Source organism: Salmo salar, chromosome 02 (assembly GCF_965601325.2).
Source record: "Salmo salar chromosome 02, fSalSal1, whole genome shotgun sequence".
Classification (NCBI taxonomy): Eukaryota; Metazoa; Chordata; class Actinopteri; order Salmoniformes; family Salmonidae; genus Salmo; species Salmo salar.
This window is the reverse complement of record NC_138292.1, coordinates 92,009,764-92,024,846: the sequence shown is the minus strand read 5'-3', so window position 1 is coordinate 92,024,846 and position 15,083 is coordinate 92,009,764. Positions and strand designations below refer to the sequence as shown.

General features: G+C 46.2%; 1 protein-coding gene across 1 annotated transcript in view; it reads right to left on the bottom strand.

Annotated features, from left to right (window-relative positions):
* LOC123732713 (uncharacterized) overlaps positions 1-15,083 on the bottom strand; it is a 65,567-nt gene that overhangs the window by 3,640 nt on the left and 46,844 nt on the right. The gene's annotated exons all lie outside the window — the stretch shown is intronic.

Genomic DNA, 15,083 nt, shown 5'->3' with positions numbered 1-15,083 from the left:
TTGTCATTCTAAATGTCCTGAATAAAGTAAAATATCTCTGTGTGTTGTACAATAGCCTATACATCAAGAAACAGTTCTCTACACATAGAAATGCATGCATACCAGTGGTTGTAACTCTCAAGGTCATGCCAGTAGGTTACAGTAGTTTGTTACTCTCTAGGTCATGCCAGTAGGCTACAGTAGGTTGTAACTCTCTAGGTCATGCCAGTAGGATACAGTAGGTTGTATCTCTCTAGGTCATGCCAGTAGGTTGTATCTCTCTAGGTCATGCCAGTAAGTTACAGTAGGTTGTATCTCTCTAGGTCATGCCAGTAGGCTACAACAGGTTGTAACTCTCTAGGTCATGCCAGTAGACTACAGTAGGTTGTAACTCTGTAGGTCATGCCAGTAGACTACAGTCGGTTGTAACTCTCTAGGTCATGCCAGGAGGCTACAGTAGGTTGTATCTCTCTAGGTCATGCCAGTAGGTTACAGTAGATTGTAACTCTCTAGGTCATGCCAGTAGGTGACAGTAGGTTGTAACTCTCTAGGTCATGCCAGTAGGCTACAGTAGGTTGTAACTCTCTAGGTCATGCCAGTAGGCTACAGTAGGTTGTAACTCTCTAGGTCATGCCAGTAGGCTACAGTAGGTTGTAACTCTCTAGGTCATGCCAGTAGGATACAGTAGGTAGTAACTCTCTAGGTCATGCCAGTAGGCTACAGTAGATTGTAACTCTCTAGGTCATGCCAGTAGGCTACAGTAGGTTGTAACTCTCTAGGTCATGCCAGTAGGTTACAGTAGGTTGTATGTCTCTAGGTCATGCCAGGAGGCTACAGTAGGTTGTAACTCTCTAGGTCATGCCAGTAGACTACAGTAGGTTGTAACTCTCTAGGTCATGCCAGTAGGATACAGTAGGTTGTATCTCTCTAGGTCATGCCAGTAGGTTGTATCTCTCTAGGTCATGCCAGTAAGTTACAGTAGGTTGTATCTCTCTAGGTCATGCCAGTAGGTTACAGTAGATTGTAACTCTCTAGGTCATGCCAGTAGGTGACAGTAGGTTGTAACTCTGTAGGTCATGCCAGTAGGCTACAGTAGGTTGTAACTCTCTAGGTCATGCCAGTAGGCTACAGTAGGTTGTAACTCTCTAGGTCATGCCAGTAGGCTACAGTAGGTAGTAACTCTCTAGGTCATGCCAGTAGAATACAGTAGATTGTAACTCTCTAGGTCATGCCAGTAGGCTACAGTAGATTGTAACTCTCTAGGTCATGCCAGTAGGTTACAGTAGGTTGTATGTCTCTAGGTCATGCCAGGAGGCTACAGTAGGTTGTAACTCTCTAGGTCATGCCAGTAGACTACAGTAGGTTGTAACTCTCTAGGTCATGCCAGTAGGCTACAGTAGGTTGTAACTCTCTAGGTCATGCCAGTAGGATACAGTAGGTTGTATCTCTCTAGGTCATGCCAGTAAGTTACAGTAGGTTGTATCTCTCTAGGTCATGCCAGTAGGCTACAGCAGGTTGTAACTCTCTAGGTCATGCCAGTAGAGCTACAGTAGGTTGTAACTCTCTAGGTCATGCCAGTAGGCTACAGTAGGTTGTAACTCTCTAGGTCATGCCAGTAGGCTACAGTAGGTTGTAACTCTCTAGGTCATGCCAGTAGGCTACAGTAGGTTGTAACTCTCTAGGTCATGCCAGTAGGCTACAGTAGGTTGTATCTCTCTAGGTCATGCCAGTAGGTTACAGTAGATTGTAACTCTCTAGGTCATGCCAGTAGGTTACAGTCGGTTGTAACTCTCTAGGTCATGCCAGTAGGCTACAGTAGGTTGTAACTCTCTAGGTCATGCCAGTAGGCTACAGTAGGTTGTAATCTCTGTAGGTCATGCCAGTAGGTTACAGTCGGTTGTAACTCTCTAGGTCATGCCAGGAGGATACAGTAGGTTGTAACTCTCTAGGTCATGCCAGTAGGTTACAGTAGGTTGTATCTCTCTAGGTCATGCCAGTAGGCGACAGTAGGTTGTATCTCTCTAGGTCATGCCAGTAGGCTACAGTAGGTTGTATCTCTCTAGGTCATGCCAGTAGGCTACAGTAGGTTGTAACTCTCTAGGTCATGCCAGTAAGTTACAATAGGTTGTATCTCTCTAGGTCATGCCAGTAGGTTGTATCTCTCTAGGTCATGCCAGTAGGTTGTATCTCTCTAGGTCATGCCAGTAGGCTAGAGTAGGTTGTAACTCTCTAGGTCATGCCAGTAGGCTACAGTAGGTTGTAACTCTTAGGTCATGCCAGTAGGCTACAGTAGGTTGTAACTCTCTAGGTCATGCCAGTAGGTTGTATCTCTCTAGGTCATGCCAGTAGGTTACAGTAGTTGTACTCTCTAGGTCATGCCAGTAGGCTACAGCAGGTTGTAACTCTCTAGGTCATGCCAGTAGACTACAGTAGGTTGTAACTCTGTAGGTCATGCCAGTAGGCTACAGTCGGTTGTAACTCTCTAGGTCATGCCAGGAGGCTACAGTAGGTTGTACCTCTCTAGGTCATGCCAGTAGGTTACAGTAGATTGTAACTCTCTAGGTCATGCCAGTAGGCTGACAGTAGGTTGTAACTCTCTAGGTCATGCCAGTAGGTTACAGTAGGTTGTAACTCTCTAGGTCATGCCAGTAGGTTACAGTAGGTTGTAACTCTCTAGGTCATGCCAGTAGGCTACAGTAGGTTGTAACTCTCTAGGTCATGCCAGTAGGCTACAGTAGGTTGTAACTCTTAGGTCATGCCAGTAGGCTACAGTAGGTTGTAACTCTCTAGGTCATGCCAGTAGGTTACAGTAGGTTGTATCTCTCTAGGTCATGCCAGTAGGTTGTACTCTCTAGGTCATGCCAGTAGGTTGTATGCTCTCTAGGTCATGCCAGTAGGCTACAGTAGGTTGTAACTCTCTAGGTCATGCCAGTAGGTTACAGTAGGTTGTAACTCTCTAGGTCATGCCAGTAGGTTACAGTAGGTTGTATCTCTCTAGGTCATGCCAGTAGGTTGTATCTCTCTAGGTCATGCCAGTAGGCTAGAGTAGGTTGTAACTCTAGGTCATGCCAGTAAGTTACAGTAGGTTGTATCTCTCTAGGTCATGCCAGTAAGTTACAGTAGGTTGTATCTCTCTAGGTCATGCCAGTAGGCTACAGCAGGTTGTAACTCTCTAGGTCATGCCAGTAGGCTACAGTCGGTTGTAACTCTCTAGGTCATGCCAGGAGGCTACAGTAGGTTGTACCTCTCTAGGTCATGCCAGTAGGTTACAGTAGGTTGTAACTCTCTAGGTCATGCCAGTAGGTTACAGTAGGTTGTAACTCTGTAGGTCATGCCAGTAGGCTACAGTCGGTTGTAACTCTCTAGGTCATGCCAGGAGGCTACAGTAGGTTGTAACTCTCTAGGTCATGCCAGTAGGCTACAGTAGGTTGTAACTCTCTAGGTCATGCCAGTAGGCTACAGTAGGTTGTAACTCTCTAGGTCATGCCAGTAGGTTACAGTAGGTTGTATCTCTCTAGGTCATGCCAGTAGGCTACAGTAGGTTGTAACTCTCTAGGTCATGCCAGTAGACTACAGTAGGTTGTAACTCTCTAGGTCATGCCAGTAGGCTACAGTAGGTTGTAACTCTCTAGGTCATGCCAGTAGGTTACAGTAGGTTGTAACTCTCTAGGTCATGCCAGTAGGCTACAGTAGGTTGTAACTCTCTAGGTCATGCCAGTAGGATACAGTAGGTTGTAACTCTCTAGGTCATGCCAGTAGGTTACAGTAGTTGTACTCTCTAGGTCATGCCAGTAGGCTACAGTAGGTTGTAACTCTCTAGGTCATGCCAGTAGGCTACAGTAGGTTGTATCTCTCTAGGTCATGCCAGTAGGCTACAGTAGGTTGTAACTCTCTAGGTCATGCCAGTAGACTACAGTAGGTTGTAACTCTGTAGGTCATGCCAGTAGGCTACAGTCGGTTGTAACTCTCTAGGTCATGCCAGGAGGCTACAGTAGGTTGTATCTCTCTAGGTCATGCCAGTAGGTTACAGTAGGTTGTAACTCTCTAGGTCATGCCAGTAGGTTACAGTAGGTTGTAACTCTGTAGGTCATGCCAGTAGGCTACAGTAGGTTGTAACTCTGTAGGTCATGCCAGTAGGCTACAGTAGGTTGTAACTCTCTAGGTCATGCCAGTAGGTTACAGTAGGTTGTAACTCTCTAGGTCATGCCAGTAGGTTACAGTAGGTTGTAACTCTCTAGGTCATGCCAGTAGGTTACAGTAGGTTGTATCTCTCTAGGCCATGCCAGTAGGTTGTATCTCTCTAGGCCATGCCAGTAGGTTGTATCTCTCTAGGCCATGCCAGTAGGTTGTATCTCTCTAGGTCATGCCTGTAAGTTACAGTAGGTTGTACCTCTCTAGGTCATGCCAGTAGGTTGTATCTCTCTAGGTCATGCCAGTAGGTTGTATCTCTCTAGGTCATGCCAGTAGGCTAGAGTAGGTTGTAACTCTAGGTCATGCCAGTAAGTTACAATAGGTTGTATCTCTCTAGGTCATGCCAGTAGGTTGTATCTCTCTAGGTCATGCCAGTAGGCTACAGTAGGTTGTATCTCTCTAGGTCATGCCAGTAGGCTACAGAGGTTGTATCTCTCTAGGTCATGCCAGTAGGCTACAGTAGGTTGTAACTCTCTAGGTCATGCCAGTAGGCTACAGTAGGTTGTAACTCTGTAGGTCATGCCAGTAGGCTACAGTCGGTTGTAACTCTCTAGGTCATGCCAGTAGGCTACAGTAGGTTGTAACTCTCTAGGTCATGCCAGTAGGTTACAGTAGGTTGTAACTCTCTAGGTCATGCCAGTAGGTTACAGTAGGTTGTAACTCTGTAGGTCATGCCAGTAGGTTACAGTAGGTTGTAACTCTCTAGGTCATGCCAGTAGGCTACAGTAGGTTGTAACTCTCTAGGTCATGCCAGTAGGCTACAGTAGGTTGTAACTCTCTAGGTCATGCCAGTAGGCTACAGTAGGTTGTAACTCTCTAGGTCATGCCAGTAGGCTACAGTAGGTTGTAACTCTCTAGGTCATGCCAGTAGGCTACAGTAGGTTGTATCTCTCTAGGTCATGCCAGTAGGCTACAGTAGGTTGTAACTCTCTAGGTCATGCCAGTAGGCTACAGTAGGTTGTAACTCTTAGGTCATGCCAGTAGGTTACAGTAGGTTGTATCTCTCTAGGTCATGCCAGTAGGTTACAGTAGGTTGTAACTCTCTAGGTCATGCCAGTAGGTTACAGTAGGTTGTAACTCTGTAGGTCATGCCAGTAGGTTACAGTCGGTTGTAACTCTCTAGGTCATGCCAGTAGGTTACAGTAGGTTGTATCTCTCTAGGTCATGCCAGTAGGTTACAGTAGGTTGTATCTCTCTAGGTCATGCCAGTAGGTTACAGTAGGTTGTATCTCTCTAGGTCATGCCAGTAGGTTACAGTAGGTTGTATCTCTCTAGGTCATGCCAGTAGGTTGTATCTCTCTAGGTCATGCCAGTAGGCTAGAGTAGGTTGTAACTCTAGGTCATGCCAGTAAGTTACAGTAGGTTGTATCTCTCTAGGTCATGCCAGTAGGCTACAGCAGGTTGTATCTCTCTAGGTCATGCCAGTAGGCTACAGTAGGTTGTAACTCTCTAGGTCATGCCAGTAGGCTACAGTAGGTTGTAACTCTGTAGGTCATGCCAGTAGGCTACAGTCGGTTGTAACTCTCTAGGTCATGCCAGGAGGCTACAGTAGGTTGTACCTCTCTAGGTCATGCCAGTAGGTTACAGTAGATTGTAACTCTCTAGGTCATGCCAGTAGGTGACAGTAGGTTGTAACTCTGTAGGTCATGCCAGTAGGTTACAGTAGGTTGTAACTCTGTAGGTCATGCCAGTAGGTTACAGTAGGTTGTAACTCTCTAGGTCATGCCAGTAGGCTACAGTAGGTTGTAACTCTCTAGGTCATGCCAGTAGGCTACAGTAGGTTGTAACTCTCTAGGTCATGCCAGTAGGCTACAGTAGGTTGTAACTCTCTAGGTCATGCCAGTAGGTTACAGTAGGTTGTAACTCTCTAGGTCATGCCAGTAGGTTACAGTAGGTTGTATCTCTCTAGGTCATGCCAGTAGGTTACAGTAGGTTGTACTCTCTAGGTCATGCCAGTAGGTTACAGTAGGTTGTAACTCTAGGTCATGCCAGTAGGTTACAGTAGGTTGTAACTCTCTAGGTCATGCCAGTAGGTTACAGTAGGTTGTAACTCTCTAGGTCATGCCAGTAGGTTACAGTAGGTTGTAACTCTCTAGGTCATGCCAGTAGGCTACAGTAGGTTGTAACTCTCTAGGTCATGCCAGTAGGCTACAGTAGGTTGTAACTCTCTAGGTCATGCCAGTAGGCTACAGTAGGTTGTAACTCTCTAGGTCATGCCAGTAGGTTACAGTAGGTTGTAACTCTCTAGGTCATGCCAGTAGGTTACAGTAGGTTGTAACTCTGTAGGTCATGCCAGTAGGTTACAGTAGGTTGTAACTCTGTAGGTCATGCCAGTAGGTTACAGTAGGTTGTAACTCTCTAGGTCATGCCAGTAGGCTACAGTAGGTTGTAACTCTCTAGGTCATGCCAGTAGGCTACAGTAGGTTGTATCTCTCTAGGTCATGCCAGTAGGTTACAGTAGGTTGTATCTCTCTAGGTCATGCCAGGAGGCTACAGTAGGTTGTAACTCTCTAGGTCATGCCAGTAGGCTACAGTAGGTTGTAACTCTCTAGGTCATGCCAGTAGGTTACAGTAGGTTGTAACTCTCTAGGTCATGCCAGTAGGTTACAGTAGGTTGTAACTCTCTAGGTCATGCCAGTAGATTACAGTAGGTTGTATCTCTCTAGGTCATGCCAGTAGGTTACAGTAGGTTGTAACTCTCTAGGTCATGCCAGTAGGCTACAGTAGGTTGTAACTCTCTAGGTCATGCCAGTAGGTTACAGTAGGTTGTATCTCTCTAGGTCATGCCAGTAGGCTACAGTAGGTTGTAACTCTCTAGGTCATGCCAGTAGGCTACAGTAGGTTGTAACTCTCTAGGTCATGCCAGTAGGCTACAGTAGGTTGTAACTCTCTAGGTCATGCCAGCAGGTTACAGTCGGTTGTAACTCTGTAGGTCATGCCAGTAGGTTACAGTAGGTTGTAACTCTCTAGGTCATGCCAGTAGGTTACAGTAGGTTGTATCTCTCTAGGTCATGCCAGTAGGCTACAGTAGGTTGTAACTCTCTAGGTCATGCCAGTAGGCTACAGTAGGTTGTAACTCTCTAGGTCATGCCAGTAGGTTACAGTAGGTTGTAACTCTCTAGGTCATGCCAGTAGGTTACAGTAGGTTGTACTCTCTAGGTCATGCCAGTAGGTTACAGTAGGTTGTAACTCTCTAGGTCATGCCAGTAGGTTACAGTAGGTTGTAACTCTCTAGGTCATGCCAGTAGGTTACAGTAGGTTGTAACTCTCTAGGTCATGCCAGTAGGTTACAGTAGGTTGTAACTCTCTAGGTCATGCCAGTAGGTTGTATCTCTCTAGGTCATGCCAGTAGGCTACAGTAGGTTGTAACTCTCTAGGTCATGCCAGTAGGTTACAGTAGGTTGTAACTCTCTAGGTCATGCCAGTAGGTTACAGTAGGTTGTAACTCTCTAGGTCATGCCAGTAGGCTACAGTAGGTTGTAACTCTCTAGGTCATGCCAGTAGGCTACAGTAGGTTGTAACTCTCTAGGTCATGCCAGTAGGCTACAGTAGGTTGTATCTCTCTAGGTCATGCCAGTAGGTTACAGTCGGTTGTAACTCTCTAGGTCATGCCAGTAGGTTACAGTAGGTTGTATCTCTCTAGGTCATGCCAGTAGGCTACAGTGGTTGTAACTCTCTAGGTCATGCCAGTAGGTTACAGTAGGTTGTATCTCTCTAGGTCATGCCAGTAGGTTACAGTAGGTTGTAACTCTCTAGGTCATGCCAGTAAGTTACAGTAGGTTGTACCTCTCTAGGTCATGCCAGTAGGTTACAGTAGGTTGTAACTCTCTAGGTCATGCCAGTAGGCTACAGTAGGTTGTAACTCTCTAGGTCATGCCAGTAGGTTACAGTAGGTTGTAACTCTCTAGGTCATGCCAGTAGGTTACAGTAGGTTGTATCTCTCTAGGTCATGCCAGGAGGCTACAGTAGGTTGTAACTCTCTAGGTCATGCCAGTAGGTTACAGTAGGTTGTAACTCTCTAGGTCATGCCAGTAGGCTACAGTAGGTTGTAACTCTCTAGGTCATGCCAGTAGGCTACAGTAGGTTGTAACTCTCTAGGTCATGCCAGTAGGTTACAGTAGGTTGTATCTCTCTAGGTCATGCCAGTAGGTACAGTAGTTGTAACTCTCTAGGTCATGCCAGTAGGTTACAGTAGGTTGTAACTCTCTAGGTCATGCCAGTAGGTTACAGTAGGTTGTAACTCTCTAGGTCATGCCAGTAGGTTACAGTAGGTTGTACTCTCTAGGTCATGCCAGTAGGCTACAGCAGGTTGTATCTCTCTAGGTCATGCCAGTAGGTTACAGTAGGTTGTATCTCTCTAGGTCATGCCAGTAGGTTGTATCTCTCTAGGTCATGCCAGTAGGTTGTATCTCTCTAGGTCATGCCAGTAGGCTACAGCAGGTTGTAACTCTCTAGGTCATGCCAGTAGGCTACAGTAGGTTGTAACTCTCTAGGTCATGCCAGTAGGCTACAGTAGGTTGTAACTCTGTAGGTCATGCCAGTAGGCTACAGTAGGTTGTAACTCTGTAGGTCATGCCAGTAGGTTACAGTAGGTTGTAACTCTCTAGGTCATGCCAGTAGGTTACAGTAGGTTGTACTCTCTAGGTCATGCCAGTAGGTTACAGTAGGTTGTATCTCTCTAGGTCATGCCAGTAGGTTACAGTAGGTTGTAACTCTCTAGGTCATGCCAGTAGGTTACAGTAGGTTGTACCTCTCTAGGTCATGCCAGTAGGTTACAGTAGGTTGTAACTCTCTAGGTCATGCCAGTAGGCTACAGTAGGTTGTAACTCTCTAGGTCATGCCAGTAGGCTACAGTAGGTTGTAACTCTCTAGGTCATGCCAGTAGGCTACAGTAGGTTGTAACTCTCTAGGTCATGCCAGTAGGTTACAGTAGGTTGTATCTCTCTAGGTCATGCCAGTAGGCTACAGTAGGTTGTAACTCTCTAGGTCATGCCAGTAGGCTACAGTAGGTTGTAACTCTCTAGGTCATGCCAGTAGGATACAGTAGGTTGTAACTCTCTAGGTCATGCCAGTAGGTTACAGTAGGTTGTATCTCTCTAGGTCATGCCAGTAGGTTACAGTAGGTTGTAACTCTCTAGGTCATGCCAGTAGGTTACAGTAGATTGTAACTCTCTAGGTCATGCCAGTAGGTTACAGTCGGTTGTAACTCTCTAGGTCATGCCAGTAGGCTACAGTAGGTTGTAACTCTCTAGGTCATGCCAGTAGGCTACAGTAGGTTGTAACTCTCTAGGTCATGCCAGTAGGTTACAGTAGGTTGTAACTCTGTAGGTCATGCCAGCAGGTTACAGTCGGTTGTAACTCTCTAGGTAATGCCAGTAGGTTACAGTAGGTTGTATCTCTCTAGGCCATGCCAGTAGGTTGTATCTCTCTAGGTCATGCCAGTAGGTTACAGTAGGTTGTATCTCTCTAGGTCATGCCAGTAGGTTACAGTAGGTTGTAACTCTCTAGGTCATGCCAGTAAGTTACAGTAGGTTGTAACTCTCTAGGTCATGCCAGTAGGCTACAGTAGGTTGTAACTCTCTAGGTCATGCCAGTAGGCTACAGTAGGTTGTAACTCTCTAGGTCATGCCAGTAGGCTACAGTAGGTTGTAACTCTCTAGGTCATGCCAGTAGGTTGTATCTCTCTAGGTCATGCCAGTAGGTTGTATCTCTCTAGGTCATGCCAGTAGGTTACAGTAGGTTGTACTCTCTAGGTCATGCCAGTAGGTTACAGTAGGTTGTATCTCTCTAGGTCATGCCAGTAGGTTACAGTAGGTTGTAACTCTCTAGGTCATGCCAGTAGGCTACAGTAGGTTGTATCTCTCTAGGTCATGCCAGTAGGTACAGTAGGTTGTATCTCTCTAGGTCATGCCAGTAGGCTACAGTAGGTTGTAACTCTCTAGGTCATGCCAGTAGGTTACAGTAGGTTGTATCTCTCTAGGTCATGCCAGTAGGCTACAGCAGGTTGTAACTCTCTAGGTCATGCCAGTAGACTACAGTAGGTTGTAACTCTCTAGGTCATGCCAGTAGGCTACAGTAGGTTGTACCTCTCTAGGTCATGCCAGTAGGTTACAGTAGGTTGTAACTCTCTAGGTCATGCCAGTAGGTGACAGTAGGTTGTAACTCTCTAGGTCATGCCAGTAGGTTACAGTAGGTTGTAACTCTGTAGGTCATGCCAGTAGGTTACAGTAGGTTGTAACTCTCTAGGTCATGCCAGTAGGCTACAGTAGGTTGTAACTCTCTAGGTCATGCCAGTAGGCTACAGTAGGTTGTAACTCTCTAGGTCATGCCAGTAGGTTACAGTAGGTTGTAACTCTCTAGGTCATGCCAGTAGGTTACAGTAGGTTGTATCTCTCTAGGTCATGCCAGTAGGCTACAGTAGGTTGTAACTCTCTAGGTCATGCCAGTAGGTTACAGTAGGTTGTATCTCTCTAGGTCATGCCAGTAGGTTACAGTAGGTTGTAACTCTCTAGGTCATGCCAGTAGGCTACAGTAGGTTGTAACTCTCTAGGTCATGCCAGTAAGTTACAGTAGGTTGTAACTCTCTAGGTCATGCCAGTAGGCTACAGCAGGTTGTAACTCTCTAGGTCATGCCAGTAGGCTACAGTAGGTTGTAACTCTGTAGGTCATGCCAGTAGGCTACAGTCGGTTGTAACTCTCTAGGTCATGCCAGGAGGCTACAGTAGGTTGTAACTCTCTAGGTCATGCCAGTAGGTTACAGTAGGTTGTAACTCTCTAGGTCATGCCAGTAGGCTACAGTAGGTTGTAACTCTCTAGGTCATGCCAGTAGGCTACAGTAGGTTGTAACTCTCTAGGTCATGCCAGTAGGTTACAGTAGGTTGTAACTCTGTAGGTCATGCCAGTAGGTTACAGTAGGTTGTAACTCTCTAGGTCATGCCAGTAGGTTACAGTAGGTTGTATCTCTCTAGGTCATGCCAGTAGGTTGTATCTCTCTAGGTCATGCCAGTAGGTTGTATCTCTCTAGGTCATGCCAGTAGGTTGTATACTCTCTAGGTCATGCCAGTAGGTTACAGTAGGTTGTAACTCTCTAGGTCATGCCAGTAGGTTACAGTAGGTTGTATCTCTCTAGGTCATGCCAGTAGGTTACAGTAGGTTGTAACTCTCTAGGTCATGCCAGTAGGTGACAGTAGGTTGTAACTCTCTAGGTCATGCCAGTAGGCTACAGTAGGTTGTAACTCTCTAGGTCATGCCAGTAGGCTACAGTAGGTTGTAACTCTCTAGGTCATGCCAGTAGGTTACAGTAGGTTGTAACTCTCTAGGTCATGCCAGTAGGCTACAGTAGGTTGTAACTCTCTAGGTCATGCCAGTAGGCTACAGTAGGTTGTAACTCTCTAGGTCATGCCAGTAGGTTACAGTAGGTTGTAACTCTCTAGGTCATGCCAGTAGGTTACAGTAGGTTGTAACTCTCTAGGTCATGCCAGTAGGCTACAGTAGGTTGTAACTCTCTAGGTCATGCCAGTAGGTTACAGTAGGTTGTATCTCTCTAGGTCATGCCAGTAGGTTGTATCTCTCTAGGTCATGCCAGTAGGTTACAGTAGGTTGTAACTCTCTAGGTCATGCCAGTAGGTTACAGTAGGTTGTAACTCTCTAGGTCATGCCAGTAGGCTACAGTAGGTTGTAACTCTCTAGGTCATGCCAGTAGGTTACAGTAGGTTGTAACTCTCTAGGTCATGCCAGTAGGTTACAGTAGGTTGTAACTCTGTAGGTCATGCCAGTAGGTTACAGTAGGTTGTAACTCTGTAGGTCATGCCAGTAGGTTACAGTAGGTTGTATCTCTCTAGGTCATGCCAGTAAGTTACAGTAGGTTGTACCTCTCTAGGTCATGCCAGTAGGTTACAGTAGGTTGTACCTCTCTAGGTCATGCCAGGAGGCTACAGTAGGTTGTATCTCTCTAGGTCATGCCAGGAGGCTACAGTAGGTTGTAACTCTCTAGGTCATGCCAGTAGGCTACAGTAGGTTGTAACTCTCTAGGTCATGCCAGTAGGATACAGTAGGTTGTATCTCTCTAGGTCATGCCAGTAGGCTACAGTAGGTTGTATCTCTCTAGGTCATGCCAGTAGGCTACAGTAGGTTGTAACTCTCTAGGTCATGCCAGTAGGTTACAGTAGGTTGTACCTCTCTAGGTCATGCCAGTAGGTTACAGTAGGTTGTAACTCTCTAGGTCATGCCAGTAGGTTACAGTAGGTTGTAACTCTCTAGGTCATGCCAGTAGGCTACAGTAGGTTGTAACTCTCTAGGTCATGCCAGTAGGCTACAGTAGGTTGTAACTCTCTAGGTCATGCCAGTAGGTTACAGTAGGTTGTAACTCTCTAGGTCATGCCAGTAGGCTACAGTAGGTTGTAACTCTCTAGGTCATGCCAGTAGGCTACAGTAGGTTGTAATTCTGTAGGTCATGCCAGCAGGTTACAGTCGGTTGTAACTCTGTAGGTCATGCCAGCAGGTTACAGTCGGTTGTAACTCTCTAGGTAATGCCAGTAGGTTACAGTAGGTTGTATCTCTCTAGGCCATGCCAGTAGGTTGTATCTCTCTAGGTCATGCCAGTAGGTTGTATCTCTCTAGGTCATGCCAGTAGGTTGTATCTCTCTAGGTCATGCCAGTAGGTTGTATCTCTCTAGGTCATGCCAGTAGGTTACAGTAGGTTGTATCTCTCTAGGTCATGCCAGTAAGTTACAGTAGGTTGTACCTCTCTAGGTCATGCCAGTAAGTTACAATAGGTTGTATCTCTCTAGGTCATGCCAGTAGGTTGTATCTCTCTAGGTCATGCCAGTAGGTTGTATCTCTCTAGGTCATGCCAGTAGGCTAGAGTAGGTTGTAACTCTGTAGGTCATGCCAGTAGGCTACAGTAGGTTGTAACTCTGTAGGTCATGCCAGTAGGTTACAGTAGGTTGTAACTCTCTAGGTCATGCCAGTAGGCTACAGTAGGTTGTAACTCTCTAGGTCATGCCAGTAGGCTACAGTAGGTTGTAACTCTCTAGGTCATGCCAGTAGGCTACAGTAGGTTGTAACTCTCTAGGTCATGCCAGTAGGTTACAGTAGGTTGTATCTCTCTAGGTCATGCCAGTAGGCTACAGTAGGTTGTAACTCTCTAGGTCATGCCAGTAGGCTACAGTAGGTTGTATCTCTCTAGGTCATGCCAGTAGGTACAGTAGGTTGTATCTCTCTAGGTCATGCCAGTAGGTTACAGTAGGTTGTAACTCTCTAGGTCATGCCAGTAGGCTACAGTAGGTTGTAACTCTCTAGGTCATGCCAGTAGGCTACAGTAGGTTGTAACTCTCTAGGTCATGCCAGTAGGTTACAGTAGGTTGTAACTCTGTAGGTCATGCCAGCAGGTTACAGTCGGTTGTAACTCTCTAGGTCATGCCAGTAGGTTACAGTAGGTTGTATCTCTCTAGGTCCATGCCAGTAGGTTGTATCTCTCTAGGTCATGCCAGTAGGCTACAGTAGGTTGTAACTCTCTAGGTCATGCCAGGAGGCTACAGTAGGTTGTAACTCTCTAGGTCATGCCAGTAGGTTACAGTAGGTTGTAACTCTCTAGGTCATGCCAGTAGGTTACAGTAGGTTGTAACTCTCTAGGTCATGCCAGTAGGCTACAGTAGGTTGTAACTCTCTAGGTCATGCCAGTAGGCTACAGTAGGTTGTAACTCTCTAGGTCATGCCAGTAGGCTACAGTAGGTTGTAACTCTCTAGGTCATGCCAGTAGGCTACAGTAGGTTGTAACTCTCTAGGTCATGCCAGTAGGCTACAGTAGGTTGTATCTCTCTAGGTCATGCCAGGAGGCTACAGTAGGTTGTAACTCTCTAGGTCATGCCAGTAGGTTACAGTAGGTTGTAACTCTCTAGGTCATGCCAGTAGGCTACAGTAGGTTGTAACTCTCTAGGTCATGCCAGTAGGCTACAGTAGGTTGTAACTCTCTAGGTCATGCCAGTAGGCTACAGTAGGTTGTAACTCTCTAGGTCATGCCAGTAGGTTACAGTAGGTTGTAACTCTCTAGGTCATGCCAGTAGGCTACAGTAGGTTGTAACTCTCTAGGTCATGCCAGTAGGCTACAGTAGGTTGTAACTCTCTAGGTCATGCCAGTAGGTTACAGTAGGTTGTATCTCTCTAGGTCATGCCAGTAGGCTACAGTAGGTTGTAACTCTCTAGGTCATGCCAGTAGGCTACAGTAGGTTGTAACTCTCTAGGTCATGCCAGTAGGTTACAGTAGGTTGTAACTCTCTAGGTCATGCCAGTAGGCTACAGTAGGTTGTAACTCTCTAGGTCATGCCAGTAGGCTACAGTAGGTTGTAACTCTCTAGGTCATGCCAGTAGGCTACAGTAGGTTGTAACTCTCTAGGTCATGCCAGTAGGTTACAGTAGGTTGTAACTCTCTAGGTCATGCCAGTAGGTTACAGTAGGTTGTAACTCTCTAGGTCATGCCAGTAGGTTACAGTAGGTTGTATCTCTCTAGGTCATGCCAGTAGGTTGTATCTCTCTAGGTCATGCCAGTAGGCTACAGTAGGTTGTAACTCTCTAGGTCATGCCAGTAGGTTACAGTAGGTTGTAACTCTCTAGGTCATGCCAGTAGGCTACAGTAGGTTGTAACTCTCTAGGTCATGCCAGTAGGCTACAGTAGGTTGTAACTCTCTAGGTCATGCCAGTAGGCTACAGTAGGTTGTAACTCTCTAGGTCATGCCAGTAGGCTACAGTAGGTTGTAACTCTCTAGGTCATGCCAGTAGGCTACAGTAGGTTGTAACTCTCTAGGTCATGCCAGTAGGTTACAGTAGGTTGTATCTCTCTAGGTCATGCCAGTAGACTACAGTAGGTTGTAACTCTCTAGGTCATGCCAGTAGGATACAGTAGGTTGTATCTCTCT